This window comes from Conger conger, chromosome 17 (assembly GCF_963514075.1).
Source record: "Conger conger chromosome 17, fConCon1.1, whole genome shotgun sequence".
In the NCBI taxonomy this organism is placed as follows: domain Eukaryota; kingdom Metazoa; phylum Chordata; class Actinopteri; order Anguilliformes; family Congridae; genus Conger; species Conger conger.
The window spans coordinates 40,586,941-40,605,947 of NC_083776.1; the positions used below are offsets into that span (position 1 = coordinate 40,586,941).

Here is a 19,007-nt window from a genome sequence, read left to right on the forward strand (position 1 = left end):
GAATCCGCAAGGGATGGGCCGGACCGCTAGGTGGTACGTTGCACAGTTACGGTTTCTGAGTATTCGGCTAGCAGCCCGTCAAGTCACTATGTCTAGCCGGTTCAAAAGTCTGATTTGCGCTCTTGCGGCTAGCCGCATAAACGATGGCAACCTTTTCATTCATGTACTTCTTTTTTTTTCATGTGTTTATTATTTTGGCGTTTTCCCACCGCATTTCAAGGACGACTTTCTGTTTCCCCACAATGCAACAGTGTACATTGCCCTCAACCGCAAACAGAGCGCATTTCAGTCGCGGTGATGTCACGTCGAACACCAAGCCAGAGCCCTGCCGAAATGCGACACCTAAATGGACAAGTGACCGTGTGCAAGATGCGACGTGAGTTCCAAACGGTTCGTCGGGTGTGCTTGAAAATGGCCTCAAATTAAAGCTGACAGTCTGCACTTGAACTTGGTTGTCGTTGTGTCCTTTCAAACTGAAATCGCTAGAGCGCAGAACCAAAAGAAGAAAAACACGTGCCACTGTCCAATGAAGTGCGGCGCTCACTGTAACTCGGCAATCCTGCTTCATGATAGGCTACAGACGTGTAAGGAAAATGTGCGGTACTCTTGGTGTGAAGTGAATTTGCATTGCACTGATTTAGCCTGTGTTGTGTCTAAAATAGCGCCGTACGTAATGAATTTGGATGCTAGCCTTGTTCCTTTGCAATGCGCTGCCCAAGTGTCTGGGTAAGACATGAGAAGCATAAACGGGTAATAGACTAAACGATATAGCACTGTGCGCGACGTGTTTTGAACGTTGTGAAACAGCAGCGCCTGTCCAAAAGCATAGTGAAAAAAGCTTACAGCACCTGGTATTCCCAGGCGGTCTCCCATCCAAGTACTAACCGGGCCCGACCCTGCTTAGCTTCCGAGATCAGACGAGATCGGGCGTATTCAGATTGGTATGGCCGTAAGCGAAGGAAAGGCAGCACAAGGGGGTATTTGCACATTAATCGAGTCTATCGTTTGACCACGTGATCAGGGGAGAGCGCGAACGCAGTCCCCCACTAGCAGAAATTATGCAGTCGAGATTCCCACATTTGAGGAATTCGCAGGGGTCAACACAGCCGGAGTGCAATGGCCGAGCCTCGCCCTGGGTGAACCGTTATTTCTTTTATTGAGTTTCACTTACTTTCATTTACATTCATACTTACATTTACTTACATTTACTTACATAACACATATTTACATTGCAAACGTCAGACAGTAACAAACAGAGTTACATTTAAACATGACCGCAGACAATACCAAAATACATTAAGACATTACTGAGTTTCACTTACTTTCACTTTTACATTTCATTTACATTCATACTTACATTTACTTACATTTACTTACATAACACATATTTACATTGCAAACGTCAGACAGTAACAAACAGAGTTACATTTAAACATGACCGCAGACAATACCACAATACATTAAGACAGTAGACAGTACACAGTAAACATTACATACATTACCCAAGGGAAGGCTTCGGGAGTGTAGGTGTCCGGCTGTAGGTGTATTGTCCAGGGTGTCCGTGTCATATGTATAATTCTGTGCTGTTGTGAATTTTCCATTTTGTGTTTGTGGTGCTCTTTCCGGCTTTGTGACAGTCCAGGTGATAGTAGTCCTTGATGTGGTTGGTGATCTGCCGGGTGATGATGATGTTGTGAAGTTCCTGTTTTTGAAAAAACATGATGTTGCGTGCGTCCCATAAAGTGTGCTTGGTGATGTTGATCACCCTCCAGGCAATCTCCTCCTCAGCAGATGTGATCCCGTTGCGGGGGCCGAGGAGGATATCCCGGAGGGTCAGTGACTGTGTGTCAGTGTATGTGTCCAGGAAAGTGAAAATGGATTGCCAGATAGATTTGGCCTTTCTGCAGTGCCACAGGAGGTGATCTCCGGTTTCCTTTTCGTTACAGCGAGGGTACGGGCATGTCTCCGCCAGGGCCAAGCTCCTCCTGAACATGAACACCCTGGTGGGGAGAGCTTTCAGCACAGCTAGCCACGCCAGGTCTTTCTGTGTGTTCAGAAGGCATGGGTGATTTATGTTTTTCCAAACTGTAGTGGCTGTGCTGTGGGTCGTGTTGTCGGGTCTGTGTAAATGTTCCTGTGCATTTGTGGTGTTTTTGATTTCCTGAAATGTCCAGTGAGTGAGCTGTGCAGTGTGCAGACGTGCTGTGTAGATGTACCGGCGGAGTGACCTGTAGGGCTGGGGGGGGTCCCAGGAGTAGGGGTGCCTGTGATCCAGGATGCAGAGCCCCAGGGGTCTTAAGCTGGTGGTGAAGTAAAAACGGGTCATGTATCCGGTTTTGTTACTGCGGTTTTTTATGGAGTTGATGTGGTAGGCGAGGCTCTGCATCCTGATCAGTTCTGCGACGTTTGGCACGCCTCTACCCCCGTTCCTAGGGTCCTTCCACATGATCAGCCTCTTTACCCTCTCCTGCCTACTCCCCCAGACAAAACCAAAGACAATTTTGTTAATTTGTTTCTCAATATGCTTGTCTGGGGGAAAGATCTTTCCGACATAGGCGAGGATCGGGTAAAGGATCGTCTGTACTATGAGGATTCTCCCCGTCATTGACAGTGCCCTGGAACTCCAACTGCAGGTCTTAGCTCGAGCCCGGCCGAGGGCCCCGGCCCAGCTCCGGCCCCCGGAGTTGGTCCTGTCGAACGTGACGCCAAGGATGTTCACGGATGTACGAATGGGAAATGTGTCCGACAGGACCTGGTCGACCGCCCAGGCCCTGGACACAAACACCTCGCTCTTGGTCTTGTTAATTATTGCGGAGGTGGCTGTGCAGAAGTGGTCCAGAGTCCTAATGATGTGCTGTACAGACGTTTGTTCAGTGCAGAAAAGTGTGATGTCGTCCATGTATGCAAGTGCCTTGAGTTGTTCTGTGCACCCTGGGAGTGTGTAGCCGGTGATGTCTGTGTTTGTCCTGATTTTGTGTAAGAGTGGTTCCAGGCAGTGTATGTACAGTAGTGCAGAAAGTGGGCAACCCTGTCTAACCCCTGAGTGTATGGGAAAGTGTTCTGTAGTGTGTCCATTAACCAATATTTTTGCTGTGTTGTTTTGATAGATGATGTGTATCCATTTTCTAAGACCAAGAGGGAGGTTCATTGCCTCCAGGACCTTAAACATGTAGCTATGGCCCACTCTGTCGAAGGCCTTCTCCTGATCTAGATTAAACATGCAAAAAGGTTTTGACCGTTCGACAGAGTGGGCCATGATGTCCCGAATGAGCACCAGGTTATCGGCGGTCGACCTCTCCGGGACCCCGCAAGCCTGGTCCGGACCCACGACCTGAGGGGTAGTCTCCTGGAGCCTGTACATGAGGGCCTTCGCCAAGAGCTTGTAGTCGGCCCCCAAGAGGTTAATAGGCCTCCAGTTTGTCAGGCTACGCTCATCACCCTTGCCCTTGTAAATAAGGGTGATGACGCTCTCTGTCATCGGGGGGGCCAACCGGCCCTCACTGTACACCGCGGAGAGCACCGATGTTAAATCTACCTTGAGGTGTTCCCAAAAGGTTTGGTAGTACTCGGCCGGGAGCCCGTCGGGACCCGGAGTTTTGCCGGTGTTCAGGCCTTTCACCACGTGGGTGAGCTCCTCCACGGACAGACTCTCCTCCTCCTCCTCCTCCTCCTCCTCCTCTCCTTCTCCTGCCCGGGGTGCTATGGCTGGGATGTCCTGTAGGTATGTGTCCACCATGTGCTCATCCATGTGCTTTGTGCTATACAGATCAGTGTAGAATGCCCTGATGTGGTTGTGTATATTCTGTTCACCCGTGATGATTTGTCCTGTGTTGTCCAGTAATGTCTGTATGTGATTCTTTTTGTTCTTGATCTTCCTAAAAAAGTAACGGGTGCATTTTTCATTTTGTTCTAGGTGTTGAATTCTGCTTTGATGTCTAATTTTTTCCTGTTCCTGTCTATAGAGTGCTGAGAGGTTGTGTTTGGCCTGTGTGATTTCTTGTGCGACCTGGAATCCCTGTGCCTGTAGTGCTGCTAGTCGTTGGAGTGTGCTGTGCAATTTTTTTGTTTGTTCCCTCCTTTTCTGTGCCTGCCTGCGTCCTGCCGTGATGAAGTAACCCTTAGTGCGTGTCTTGACCATTTCCCACCATTCTACGGGTGACGTGAAGAGTTCCTTGAGTGATGCCCATTCTTGTAGTCTATTGATGTATGCCTGTTTTATTGCTTTGTCCTCTAGTAGTGATGTGTTTAGTTTCCAGATTCCTCTCCCCCTGTGTGTTTGTGCTGGTGTTGTAATCTGGATGGTGAGTGCTTTGTGATCTGAAAAGAAGACTGTTTGTGCTGTGATGTTCTGTGATTGTATCTGATGGCTCAGAAGGAGGAGGTCTATCCGGGAAAAGGATTTGCCACAGGAACTCACCCACGTGTAGCGTGGCACCAGGTCCCGACCGGCGTCAGTGAGGGAGTAGTCCGCTATGACTGACGCCAGCTCCCGACTCGAGCGGTCCCTCCACGGCCGGCTCCGATCCTCATCCCTCAGGGCACAGTTGAAGTCCCCTGCCATCACGACGGGGAGGTTTCCCAAAAGGATTGGACGCAGCTTGGGGAAAAAGGCTGTGCGCTCATTTTGGTTTGCGGGTGCATAAACATTAATAACCTTAAAGTGAAAATTGTTATAAACAAGTTCAACTGCTAAAATCCTTCCTGCCTCCACCACTTTTTTCCGGGTTATCTTGACTGAGTTATTCTTGATTAATATTGCCACCCCATCTGCACGTGCCACACTCGAACCCGACCACACCGAATCCCCTATGGCCCATTCATTCTGATAATCTATGTAATCTGTTAAAAAGGGGATTCTACACTCTTGTAAACATAAAATGTCTGTGTTTTGTGTTGTGAGGAATGCCATGACGTCTGCCCTTTTCTTATTGTTGTGAATACTGCGTACGTTTAATGTGAGGATGTTTAATGTGCTCATGATTGTTGTTGTAGTGGTAACTAGTGCAATGACAGTGGTGTATGTATGGTACTGCGTCCAATCCATAGCTGATCACGGGAGGTGATATTTACTTCTGCCCTTTCCCTGTTCTAGATTCTGGAGGACCCCCCCCGGGTGGATTGGAGGAGGACCTGGCGGGCAGAGTGGTGAGGGGTGTGGCTGGCTTACCGGCTCTCGACGCACCCAGGGCTGCCTGCGAAGCGTGCACTGGTCCAGCTGTGTCCGGGCGGGTGTCAATGTAAAGTTTGGTGAGTCGGAGTGTTTCCCTAGATACGCGTGTCTGTGGGGGTGGTCGTGTCTGTGGGTGTTGTAATTTGACCGTCCTGTCTATAACTTCTCCCCATATGTAGTCCAGTTCAGGTGCGTCGTCTTTGTCAGGTGTGCTGTGTGAAGTTCTGGGTCTGGTGGGTTTTGCTGGTGCTGGTTGTACTGGTTCTGTCATCGTTTTCCCAGAGGAGCGGTGTGTCCTTGGGGTGACTACGGGTTTGGGGGATATTTGGGTAGTGGTCGGGCTGTCCGTCTGTGCGTGTTTTACTGGCTGTGCTGGTTTGTCAGGTTGTGTCGGCGGTTCCACTGTCTGTGGAGGTGGCGGTGGTGGCTGTTTTTCTGGTGGTGGTGGTGGTGGTGCTGGGGGTTGTTTTTCTGCTTGTGTGGGTTCTGGTTCTGTGTCCTGATTGGTGGAGGTGGTGGTAGTTCTTTTCCTTTCCCGTGGTCGGGGGTCTCTTTTTCTTTTTCCAAGGATGTCTGGTGACAGTGTGTCTGTTGTGTTGTCTGTGTCTGTGGGCAGAGTGGAGGGTGTGCTGTCTGTGATCTCAATCTCCTCGTCCTCGCTCTTGACTTCTATCTGTTCAGTGTCTGTAGTGGTGGAAGGGGAGTTGGTGCTAGTACTGTCTTGTGTCGTGCACTGTCCAGGATTTCCACACGGGAGTGAGTCTGTCTGTGTGTCTGGTCCAACTGTCTCCATCTGTGAGGGGTTTGGGGGCTGGTCTGTGTCGGGTTCTGTCTCGGACTGTGGTGTAGGGGTGGGTTGTTCTGTGGTGGTGGGGTGCTGAGGGGGGGTCTGTGCGGGTTCTGTGGTTGCATCGTGTGTTTGTGGGTTTGTGTTGGTTGTGTTTTGTGGGGGTGGTGCTGTGTTCTGTGGAGGGGGTGCTGTGTCCTGTGTAGGGTGGTCTGTGCCCTGTTGTGCGTTGCTGTCTGTGCGTGCTCGTGTTTTGTTGGCATATGAGGAGGGACAGTCCCTGAAAACATGCTCCTGGCTCCCACATAGATTACACCTCCGTGCCTCTGTGCATTTGTTTGTCTGGTGCTCCCCTCCACAATTTTTACATTTAATCACCGTGCATGCTGCTGCAAGGTGCCCCAGGTTCCCACAGGTGCGGCAAAGTTTTGGCATCCCATTATAAAAAATTTGTCCCCTGTTCTGTCCCAAAGTGATGGTGCTGGGTAAATGCCTGACCCCCCGATGGATGTGTCGTCTGGGTGCAGACGGACTAACCATTTTCTGGCGCCTGTCCACACCCCGTCCTCGTCGTATATCCGTCTCACGTCCGATACCAATGTGCCGTGTCTGCTTAACCAAAGTGAAATGTCATAATCTGAAACTGATTCATTATAAAATAAAACTGTGATAACCTTAACCTCCCTGTCAGTGAGTGCTTCTACTGTGAATTTGTTCAGTGGTGTTTGTGTGGCTTTCTGTCTGTACTGATTCCAAAACATCTCTAGTGTCTGTGCATTCTTAAAACTGGTTTCAAATATGTCCCTAGGACCAGGCAGCTTGAACAGGCAGTTCAAGTCAGACGGAGCGAAGCCCAAACCTCTCTGCAGCACTGCTCTGCTGAACTCCAGGCGTGTCAGTGATGGTTCCGGGTCAGTGCGGTTGTGGATGAATCTGACTGCGTTGTGCCTTCTCGTGCCGGGTGCTCGCTGGTTCTCCATGATGTTTCGGGTGTGCAGGTAGGTGGAATGAGAAGGTGGGGGGGAGGGGGAATGGGGAGAAGGGGGAAGGGTGGGGAAAGGAAAAGGGGTAGGGAAACACTCACAAACAAAAGAAATAAAAGTAAAATAGAGGTTCAAAATCAAAATGAGGGTGAAAGAAAAAGGGGAAAAAAGGAACAGGTATTTAGTTGGGTTTAACTGAGAAAACAACTCAAAGAAACTAAAACTGGAAAGGGAGAAGGCTGCAGTGCAACCTCCTCCAATATTACTCCCCTAAGAATCTGGGGTCTGGCGCATAGACACTCAGCTGATTGCAGGTCTCCTCTGGCTCCCTCTGCGGGGTCAGGCTCCAGGATCTGGCTCCAGGCTCTTTCAGGCAGCAGGCCGCAGTCCCGGGCTCCGGGCTCCTCCAAGCAGCAGGCCGCAGGCCTTGGCTCCGGGCTCCTCCAGGCAGCAGGCCCTGGCTGCGGGCTCCTCCAGGCAGCAGGCCCTGGCTGCAGGCTCCTCCAGGCAGCAGGCCGCAGACCTCAGCTCCGGGCTCCTCCAGGTAGCAGGCCCTGGCTCCTGATCAGTGCAGCTATGTGCCACTGATCTGGGTTTCCGGGGTGTTCCGCTGGGCTACAAGGTCGAGCCAGCCGCGGTCAAGCCACGTACTGAACCCAAGCCTTGCAGCCCGTCCAGAAAAAAGGAGGAAAATGGGAAGGGAAGGGAAGGAGAAAGAGCTAAGAAAAAGAAAGGAAAATAACAAAAGGCTCTTAGAAAGCAACTAAACAGCCCAGTGACCTCCTGTCCACCACTAGAACCCCAGTGGTGGGCAACAGGACCAACTGAACTGAAAAGAAGCCAGAGCAAAATGCACAGCAAGAAAGAAACACGTGATCACGGTATCTCCCCTGCCAGGTAAGTATGAGTTGGAATCCGCAAGGGATGGGCCGGACCGCTAGGTGGTACGTTGCACAGTTACGGTTTCTGAGTATTCGGCTAGCAGCCCGTCAAGTCACTATGTCTAGCCGGTTCAAAAGTCTGATTTGCGCTCTTGCGGCTAGCCGCATAAACGATGGCAACCTTTTCATTCATGTACTTCTTTTTTTTTCATGTGTTTATTATTTTGGCGTTTTCCCACCGCATTTCAAGGACGACTTTCTGTTTCCCCACAATGCAACAGTGTACATTGCCCTCAACCGCAAACAGAGCGCATTTCAGTCGCGGTGATGTCACGTCGAACACCAAGCCAGAGCCCTGCCGAAATGCGACACCTAAATGGACAAGTGACCGTGTGCAAGATGCGACGTGAGTTCCAAACGGTTCGTCGGGTGTGCTTGAAAATGGCCTCAAATTAAAGCTGACAGTCTGCACTTGAACTTGGTTGTCGTTGTGTCCTTTCAAACTGAAATCGCTAGAGCGCAGAACCAAAAGAAGAAAAACACGTGCCACTGTCCAATGAAGTGCGGCGCTCACTGTAACTCGGCAATCCTGCTTCATGATAGGCTACAGACGTGTAAGGAAAATGTGCGGTACTCTTGGTGTGAAGTGAATTTGCATTGCACTGATTTAGCCTGTGTTGTGTCTAAAATAGCGCCGTACGTAATGAATTTGGATGCTAGCCTTGTTCCTTTGCAATGCGCTGCCCAAGTGTCTGGGTAAGACATGAGAAGCATAAACGGGTAATAGACTAAACGATATAGCACCGTGCGCGACGTGTTTTGAACGTTGTGAAACAGCAGCGCCTGTCCAAAAGCATAGTGAAAAAAGCTTACAGCACCTGGTATTCCCAGGCGGTCTCCCATCCAAGTACTAACCGGGCCCGACCCTGCTTAGCTTCCGAGATCAGACGAGATTGGGCGTATTCAGAGTGGTATGGCCGTAAGCGAAGGAAAGGCAGCACAAGGGGGTATTTGCACATTAATCGAGTCTATCGTTTGACCACGTGATCAGGGGAGAGCGCGAACGCAGTCGCCCACTAGCAGAAATTATGCAGTCGAGATTCCCACATTTGAGGAATTCGCAGGGGTCAACACAGCCGGAGTGCAATGTGGTTTTATTGGTTTTTTTACATTTCTTTACATTTTAAAATTCTTTTTCTTTTTTTAAAACACACTAATTAACACAAAATAATCATTTAATCAAGAACTTAAACTAATGAAACAAAGACATCAAAGGAATGAAAACAAACTTAAAGAAAGAGTGATTACAAAATATTCCAAAGAGACCTTACAAAACTTAACAAAATCAATTTCAACAATAAAGAAATTAAGGTGAATTAAAAGACGAGAAAAATAGTAAAGAAAGAGTCCATTCCGCTCAGGTTTGGTTGTCCCGAGAGGCTTCTGTGTCCCTTCTGTGTCCCTTGGGGGGGTGGGCTAGATGATGAATTCTTTCCAGTGGTCCACCCCCCACTTCTCTCTCGCCAGGTTCTTGTTTGTGTGCATGTCCACCAGAATGCCGTCCTGGAGGAGGTTTTGGATCCTCCTCCGGAGAGTGACCAGGTCTACAGATGTTTTCTGGTAGACCTTGATGTTCCTCGTCTCCCACAGGACCTGCTTCACGGTGTTAATGATCCTCCACTGACGCTGGAGCACGGTGGTCTTGCATCCCCCCGGCGGACCGTAGAGGATGCCCTCAGCCATCGGGGAGGACCTCGGCAGGCACCTGCTAAGGGAGAAAGAGGAACAAACAAGGCCCCAGACCCGCCTGGCCATGGAGCACTCCCAGAACAAATGGTAGATGTGTTCTGAGTCAGTGCATCTGTGGGGGGCGATACATAAATGTTCTGGTGGGGAGACACCTATGGGCTGTCATCCAGGCAATGTCTTTTTGTTTGTTTGTAAGACATTTGTGTGTTACATTTGCCCAGATGACTTGCGGGTCCAGGTCTGGCCCCCCCCTCGGGAGCGTTACAATTTCTCCAGATCTTAAATGAGCCATAATCATTTTATAGCTCCACGAGGTTAGGCCAGCCCTGGGCAGATCCGTCCTGTAGGCAAAGTCCTTCAGGGCTCGGTAGACGTAGGGGGGGTCCCAGCTATAAGGTATGGTGAGGTCCAGCACACCCAAGCCCATTGCTCTGAGGAAGGGGGTGGCATAGTACCTGGCAAAGGTACCAGAGGCCTTACCCACCTTCCCTGCATTCTGGACAAGGGTGGCCAGACCCTGCACCATAATGATGTTGACAATGTCTGGGACCCCCCGCCCCCCATTCCGCTCCTCTTTGAGGAGGGTGACGCGTTTAAGTTTTTCCATGGTGCTCCCCCAGACAAAGCGGAAAGCCATCCGGGTGATTAACTTCCCGGTGGCTTTGTCCGGGGGAAACACCCTCCCCACATAGAGCAGAATGGGTAGGACAATTGCCTTCAGGACAAGGATCTTACCCGCCATGGTCAAGGGCCGTGCACTCCAGCTCCTGATTTTATTTTGGACGTGGCGGAGGGCTCCCTCCCAGCTGGTTCTCCCTCCTCCGTCAGCCTGGAAGGTCACCCCCAGGAGCTTGATGGTATTCCTACGCACAGGGAAGGAAACGGTCAGCTCCTCACTCCAATGTGGAGACAGAAACAGTTCACTCTTGTCCCTGTTGACCAGGGCGCCAGTGGCCACACAGAAGTCGTCCAACACCTTGGTGGCACAAGCGATAGAACGACTGTCTGTGGCGACGATGGCAATGTCGTCCATGTACGCCATCACCTTTAGCCGTTCCCCCCCCGCTCCAGGGAGTGGATAGCCCACCACCCCTGGATTGGCCCTAATGGCCTGGAGGAACGGTTCCAGGTAGATGACGTACAGGAGAGATGCTAGAGGGCACCCCTGCCTGACGCCAGACCTGACATCAAACGGGGCAGAGGGCTGTCGATTGACAACCACTCTGCCCGTTATGTCTGTCAGACAGATTTTTGTCCAGCGCAGGAGGGGGCCAGGAATGTTCATTTTCTCTAGCACTCTCTCCAAGCACACATGACTCACCCGGTCAAATGCCTTCTCTTGATCGAGACTGAGAAGGCACAAGGGGGACCTCCGCTCCCCGGAGTGGATGATTAGATCCCTCGCGAGGAGCAGGTTGTCATTTATGGACCTCCCCTGCACACTGCAGGTCTGGTCCGGTCCGATCACCGATGTTATCAGGCCTTGGAACCTCCCCATCAGCGCCTTCGCCATGATCTTGTAATCGACTGAGAGGAGGTTGATCGGCCGCCAGTTGCGGAGGTCCTTCAGGTCCCCCTTCTTTGGGACAAGAGCTACTGAGCTCTGTCTCAGTGAGGCGCCTAACCGCCCCTCCCTGTACGCAGCCCTGAACACTTCCGCCACGTCCCCCTTCAGGAGATCCCAGTGAGCCTGGTAAAACTCAGCTGGGATTCCGTCAGGGCCCGGAGCTTTGTGTGTATTCAGGGAGTGCACGGCCCTGGTGAGCTCCTCAGTGCTCAACTCCGCCTCCATCTGCTCATCTCCCAGGCGTCTGTCCAGGCAGCCCAGGAAGGTGTCCATGAGAGCCCCGTCTGAGGGCCTCTCGCTGTAAAGGCCCTCGTAGAACTCCCTGGCCACCTCCCGGACCTCCGCCTCTTCAGACACCACCACACCTCTGCTGTTATAGAGAGACAAGATGTTATTCGTCTTGGTTCGTGCCCTGCGGAAGAAGAACCGCGTGCACTTCTCATCCTCCTGGAGGCCCTGGAGTTTGGAGCGGAAGGTCTGTTTCTTCCGCTCTTCCCGGTAGAGGGTGGTGAGGCTCTGCCGAGCTTGTGCGATTTCGCTGCCAACATCCAGGCCTCGGGACTGGAGGAGGCTTAGTCTTTGGAGGGCAGCATTGTGGCGTTCAAAAACTGCCCTCCCTTCCTTCGCCTTCCTCCGCCCGACTGCCCGGAAGTAGCCCCGCACTCGCTCCTTCACCATCTCCCACCACTCCACCGGGGAGTCAAAGAGATGTTTCAGACTCACCCACTCCAGGTATCTTCTCGAGAAGGAGAGACGCACCTGGGGGTCTTGGAGATGGCTGATATTCATCCGCCAGAGCCCCTTACCCACGGTTATAGATTTCTCCCAGACCAGGGACACGGTTACCATGTGGTGGTCCGAGAAGTGCACCGCCTTGGTGGAATAGCTGTGCACCCTCAGGCCTGGGGAGAGCAGAAACATGTCAATTCTGGATGAGGAGGAGCCAGAGGAGTTCACAAAAGTGTGTTGGGGAGGAGAGGCGCCCCCGGCGTCGCAGAGGGAGAAATCCTCGATGAGGGCCCGCAGCAGGGTGCCGGAGCGATCCGGCCTTGGTTTGCTGCGGTCCTCATCTCTTAAAACACAGTTGAAGTCTCCCCCTACGACGACGGGCATCGTGCAGTGTAACAGTGGTGGTAGTTTAGTGAATAGGGAGACTCTCTCGGCCACGCTGGTGGGACCGTACACGTTGATGACCCTGAGTGGGGAACCCCCGACCTCGAGATCGGTGACGAGGATTCGCCCACTCTCCACAATGCTGTGTGCTGTTATTTTTGCATAGGGATTTTTCATCAACGTGCCGACCCCATCAGCTCTGGCGATGTTTGAGCCAGACCAGAGAGAGTCTCCCATTCTCCATTCCTCCCCCAGAACGCCATCCCACTCCCGAAACGGAATCCCACATTCCTGGAGCAGGACGACGTCTGAGGGGATCTGTGACAGAATGGAGAAAACGGTGGTGCGTTTATCGGGGTGTCTGATACTGCGGGTGTTAAGTGTGGTAAGTGTAAAGTTGTATGCCATGATATTTTATTGTTTTTGGGTGTCTGGTGATCCAGTATGGCTGTTAGCCATATTCTGACAAATTTGATTTATTGTGTTGAAAATTGTATCCGGGTTATTGTGGCGCCTACTCACCCCCTGACCATGTTCTCCCATGGGTCTCCCCTCCTGACTGCCTGGGAGGTTCCGTCCTGGAGAGGTGGGAGTGGTTGTTTTTGCCCCAGGCCTCCCCCCCGGGCCTAGGAGGGCCTGGGAGGAGGGGGATGTTGTCGCCTCCCTTTGAGAGTCCGGACCGGGGGCTGGCTGGTCCCTGATGGAGTGGGGGTGAAGTGTGCCGATGTTTTGTAGGTTTTCCTTGTAATGTACTGATTTTGGTGGATGGGTGGGAGGTTTGGGAAGGGTATTAGGCCTGGCGAGAGATTTGGGACTGTGTACCGGTTTTTTATTAGATTGTACTGTGTGTCTTTTGGCGTTGATCGGTTGGCGTGTTATTGCTGGGTTTGGAGGCTGGCTGGGTGTATTTTGCGGTTTGGCTGTTGTGGGTGATCGAATTCTTTTCCCCTTTCGTTTCGGTTTTTGCCACGGGGTGATGGAATTTGTGTCCGATTCTGCAGATGAGGAGTCTGACCCCTCCACCACAATGGGGGTGTCAGAGTCAGGCTCCTCTTTTACTGTGATGACAGAGGGTTGGGTAACAGGGGGTGCTGTTGAGGTGGGGGTTGCCGGTGTTGTGCTGCAGGGAAGGATTGGTAGTGTTTGTGTTGTGGGGGTTAGGCTGTCAGGCTGGGGCAAAGGGGGAGTGGGTGCTCTGATGCGTGGTGTGGGGGTAGGGTGGGGTGGGGGAGGGGGGGCAGTCATTGACGGTGGTGGGGGCGCGGTGCTCCGGGCCCTGTTCGCGTACGAGAGGGGGCAATCCCGGAAGAGATGCCCCCTCACCCCGCAAAGATTACAGGGCCTCGGGTCACGGCACGCCCTGGTCTCGTGCTCGCCGCCACACGACTTGCACTTGACCACTGTGCAGGCTGCGGCCAAGTGACCTAACTCGCCGCAGTTCCTGCACAGCTTGGGCATGCCGTAATAAAACACCACGCCCCGGTGTCTCCCCAGCGTGATGGTGCTGGGGATGTGACATACCCCCCCCACTGCAGAGGGGTCAGGTTTGAGCTGGACCAGCCATTTCCTGGCCCCGGTCCAGACTCCATCCTCATCCAGGACCCTCCTGGCTTCAGATTTAACTTGGCCATACCTGCCCAACCACGTACTCACATCGTGGTCCTGTACAGTTTCATTAAAAAACTGCACAGTGACCACTTTGCTTTCCGTGTCGGACAGGGGCTCAACTTGAAAGTTGTTAAGGGGAGACCTGTCCTTCCCCTCTCTATAGAGGTTCCAGAACCTCTCCAGGACATTAGCGTTTTTAAAGCTAATTTCAAAAATGTCAGCGTTGCCTGGAACCTTCACCAGGCAGTTCAGGTCGCCTGGCACGAAGCCCATGGCTCGCTGAAGCACTGCCCGGCTAAACTCCAGGCGGGTCATACCTGTCACTCTCCTCTGGCTGTTGGCTGTTGGGGCAGCAGCATTGGTTCCCCCCCTAGTGGACGCTGGCTCGGTGGCGCCCTCCACAGCTGCGCCATTCACCCCGTGCTCCACCAGGGGGCCTACCCTGTCGCTGCTGCCCCCCTCTCCGCTGTTCAGGGTGGCGCCGCACACCTGGCTGAGCCGCCGTCGCCATTCCTGCTGGGGGCCGGAGTCCAGCTGTGGGCAGAGAAACGAGAAACGCCTGAGGTTGATGGCCTGTCCCAGGGGGACCGAACATGCAAGGGGGGCCGATGGTTCAGCTCCCCTGCCGCTAGTGAACCTCCCTTCCGGTGGGGAGCGCCAAGCGTTGGTCCGGTACACAGTGAGCAGGTCCGGATCCAAAGGGCGCCGCCGTCTTCTGGGGGGAGGTCCACGGATCCCCCTTTCTGCCTGCTCCGCACGCCTCGTCCTCCGGAGGGGTTCCGCTGGATCTGCTGCAGGGCCTGAAAAACCAGAGGCAGAGAGAGCAACCGGCGAAGGCCCAGCAAGGCTGGTACAGGCCCGGAGAGCAGCCCTTCCGGGCGTTCTCTCCGGGCAGCTCTTGTACTCGCCTCTGGCTTCCGGCAGAAAAGCGTTCTGCAGCAGTGGAGCTCGTCCTCCGGATGGCGGGAGTCTTCTGGCAGGGTAACCTCCAGGCGAGTCTCTGCCTCCGCTGGCTGGCTCTCGAGGATCCTCGTCGCCGCCTCAGTCCAGGAAAAGGTGGTGGAGTCCCGGGCTTCCTGGCTGGCTCTCTGGATCCTCGAGGCTCCTCCGGGTCCGGCTCCCTCTGGTGGCAGGCTCTGGCAACGGCAGCTCCCTCCGCAGTTCCTGGATCAGCTCCCTCGCTCCTTCTCTCCAGCCACCTGGTTGGTTCCTCCCAACAGGCCCTGGGGTACCTGGAGGTCAGAGAGGGCCGCGGTCAAGCCACTGGTACTCTCTCCTCGCTCCAGGTACAGCTGTTCCGGGGGTGGTCCGTGAACTGCGAGCCCGCACCAGCCGCGGTCAAGCCACGTACTGGGAACGGAACTCGCAGTCCGTCAGGTTAGGAGGAAAAACCAGGTGGAAAAAAGGGAGGGGCGAAGGAGCCAAGAAAGGGAGGAAAAAGGAGAGAAAGAAGGGACACAAGCTCTGAGAAGCCTCTCGAGAACAGCCGAAAACCCCTTGTCTACCACTAGCAAGCCAGTGGTAGGCAACAGGTTAATTCGTGCTGAAGAGAAACCCGAGCGAAATGCCGGAGTGCAATGGCCGAGCCTCGCCCTGGGTGAACCGCCTTCGTGATCACGGTATCTCCCCTGCCAGGTAAGTATGAATTGGAATCCGCAAGGGATGGGCCGGACCGCTAGGTGGTACGTTGCACAGTTACGGTTTCTGAGTATTCGGCTAGCAGCCCGTCAAGTCACAATGTCTCGCCGGTTCAAAAGTCTGATTCGCGCTCTTGCGGCTAGCCGCATAAACGATGGCAACCTTTTTATTCATGTACTTCTTTTTTTTCATGTGTTTATTATTTTGCCGTTTTCCCACCGCATTTCAAGGACGACTTTCTGTTTCCCCACAATGCAACAGTGTACATTGCCCTCAACCGCAAACAGAGCGCATTTCAGTCGCGGTGATATCACGTCGAACACCAAGCCAGAGCCCTGCCGAAATGCGACACCTAAATGGACAAGTGACCGTGTGCAAGATGCGACGTGAGTTCCAAACGGTTCGTCGGGTGTGCTTGAAAATGGCCTCAAATTAAAGCTGACAGTCTGCACTTGAACTTGGTTGTCGTTGTGTCCTTTCAAACTGAAATCGCTAGAGCGCAGAACCAAAAGAAGAAAAACACGTGCCACTGTCCAATGAAGTGCGGCGCTCACTGTAACTCGGCAATCCTGCTTCATGATAGGCTACAGACGTGTAAGGAAAATGTGCGGTACTCTTGGTGTGAATTGAATTTGCATTGCACTGATTTAGCCTGTGTTGTGTCTAAAATAGCGCCGTACGTGATGAATTTGGATGCTAGCCTTGTTCCTTTGCAATGCGCTGCCCAAGTGTCTGGGTAAGACATGAGAAGCATAAACGGGTAATAGACTAAACGATATAGCACTGTGCGCGACGTGTTTTGAACGTTGTGAAACAGCAGCGCCTGTCCAAAAGCATAGTGAAAAAAGCTTACAGCACCTGTGTTACGTTCCACGTATGTATGTCTGTCTGTTTCCCCCCCTTAAACTCTACAGATGAAGCCATCAACCATTTCCATTCGCTGTCCCTGCTGTCCATCATCATTGCCCTGGTCCCGCCTCCACCAATCACATCCCTCTGCTTATATAAACTGTGTTGGCTGCCCTATAGGGGGCGATGCTTGACTTGCCTATTCATTCGCTTCATAACCCTGTTGTGTGCATGCGTGTTCCTCCGTTCTCCTACTCCTGTGAATGTGGTTGTCCGTGTGTAGGCCCTGGGGCAGGTAAGACAGAGGCCTCTATACACTGTTGCTGCACGTAGGGTGAACCATTGTTTAGACACCTTAGGAAAGGGGTGATTGCCACCTATGTACTTTTGATTATAGAGTAGAGATATATTATTTTGTTCAGAGAACAGTTAGTATGTATTTTGTTTTTAGCTCTCTTTGGTTTTGTTCATTTAATTGATTTGGCAACACCCAGGTCCCTTGGCCTCGTACCCGATGTGTCTTTGTCTTGTGAGTTTTTGTTTGAAAACTGTAAATAGCACCGCCACTGTAAATTTTTGTAAATACACCTATTGCACCTCAAACCTGGTTTGTTCGATCATTTTTACTCCAATAGCGCTCAAATACATCCTCCCGGTCATTTTTATTTCATTATAATTTTGTTGCGTACTCCCTCCTACCCCTGGACGCCTGAGAACGTAACAACCTGGTATTCCCAGGCAGTCTCCCATCCAAGTACTAACCGGGCCCGACCCTGCTTAGCTTCCGAGATCGGGCGTATTCAGAGCGGTATAGCCGTAAGCGAAGGAAAGGCAGCACAAGGGGGTATTTGCACATTAATCGAGTCTATCGTTTGACCACGTGATCAGGGGAGAGCGCGAACGCAGTCCCCCACTAGCAGAAATTATGCAGTCGAGATTCCCACATTTGAGGAATTTGCAGGGGTCAACACAGCCGAGCCTCGCCCTGGGTGAACCTTTTTCCTTTTAAAAGATTTTATTGTATCTTCACAGATATACAGTTTAAATCACGTTTACATATTACATGGTCAAGGTTTTCCTCTTAAATATAAATACAGTCACATACATAAATACACACATAAATAATTTATGACATAAAACACACACAAAAACCACATACTAACATCCATGGATACATAAAAAACATATAAAGCACATACAAATCTAAAAGAGTAAAATGTAAGAAATTATCATTGTTATTATTATTATTATTTTTTTTTTTTAAAGGCAAGGTCTTACAAAACCCCAGACCACAACCCAAAAAGGTACACAATTTTTCCTTTAAAACCAACCACTTTTGTACAGAACAGAATGTGTCTTTAACAATATCACACCACCCAGACCATTCACCAACACATAGTACCTGGCTCCTGTGATCTGTCTCAGTCCAGGCCCACAGCGTCCCAAGCGTCTGCCCCCCACATGCTCCGTGCCTTCTCTCGTCCATGCCTCCTCCAGTCCCGCCTCATGTAGTCCTTTACGGAGGCCTTCGCGATCAGCCACGCCTCCTGTGGTGACAAGGCCCGGTCCTCCAACACGAGGAAAGACCTGCACGTCCAAAGGCCCCATCTGCAGGCGTTTAAAGACAGCCATGCTGTCCTCCCTTTAGGGCCTCCCAGCACTGTCCTGCCCCCACCAAACAACACCAGCTGCCCGTCTAAAATTCCTCCGGTCAGGAAAAACCGGAGCAGCGGTAGGGCCAGCCTCCAGAATCTCTGGGCGTACTCACAGTCCCACAGGGCGTGACGGACAGTCTCCGGCTCCAGGCAAGCTTCTCGGGGGCAGACCGCAGTCCTCGCCATTCGGCGTGCGTGCATCACTGCACGGACCGACAGGACGCCATGGGCGATTAGCCAGGCCATGTCTTTGTGTCGGTTAAACAGGTCCGGATGGGTCACCGCGCTCCAAATCCTCTCGGCTTGGCCTAGTGCCAGCCCGCGCACCGGACACATCGGATCCCTGGCCTGCACAAAAGAGAACAAAAGATGGTGAGAAGTTAAAACCTCCACTCCCTCCTTCTCCAACCCAAATCTTTTTAAAAAGCCGGTACTGGCTGATAAAAACTGGGCGTAACAAAGGCGACCGGTACTGTCAGCGGCACTTTCACTATTTCCAGTCGCCTAAAATAACCCCCCATAAAAAACCGAACAAAGAAACCCGCTTTAGTAGACAAAGACACACATAAAGACACATGTAACGAGACAAACCTACACATTAAAAATCTATAAAAATCGGGAACCCCCCTCCCCTCTTGCCCTCCAGCTCTTTTCACCCACTCCCTCCGGATCCGTTCCCATCCCCCTCCCCATAAAAAACGAAAAACAACACGGTCCAGCCGAGACAGAACAGAACGTGACGGTACAAACACAACACCCACGAACAACAACAACGGCAACAACACACTTAATAATTAAAATTTTTCCCTCCATAGTCAATTGCCTCAACTGCCAGAACTGGACCTTTTTTTCCACTTTCTTTAAAATGTTTTCCCAATTGCTCCCTCCCAGTCCCTCTGAATCAAACTCTACCCCTAAAACTTTTATAACCCCCCCGCTCTCTTTTAAGGGGAGTTCCCGCCTCTCTGCCTCCCCCCACTGTCCATACAGTTTCACCACAATCTTGT

The 19,007-nt window shown here is 52.0% G+C and overlaps 3 non-coding genes and 1 pseudogene across 3 annotated transcripts; all 4 read right to left on the bottom strand.

The window, feature by feature from the left end:
• Nucleotides 1-836: 836 nt before the first annotated feature.
• Nucleotides 837-955, bottom strand: LOC133117741 (5S ribosomal RNA). Its single transcript, XR_009706282.1, has one exon. It is a non-coding gene; the product is annotated as a 5S ribosomal RNA (ribosomal RNA).
• Nucleotides 956-1,018: 63 nt separating this feature from the next.
• On the bottom strand, nt 1,019-1,185 carry LOC133117241 (U1 spliceosomal RNA). Its single transcript, XR_009706031.1, has one exon. It is a non-coding gene; the product is annotated as a U1 spliceosomal RNA (small nuclear RNA).
• A 7,502-nt stretch (nt 1,186-8,687) lies between these two features.
• On the bottom strand, nt 8,688-8,806 carry LOC133117765 (5S ribosomal RNA). Its single transcript, XR_009706304.1, has one exon. It is a non-coding gene; the product is annotated as a 5S ribosomal RNA (ribosomal RNA).
• Nucleotides 8,807-17,057: 8,251 nt separating this feature from the next.
• LOC133117563 (5S ribosomal RNA) lies at nt 17,058-17,167 on the bottom strand (annotated as a pseudogene).
• Nucleotides 17,168-19,007: the final 1,840 nt, after the last annotated feature.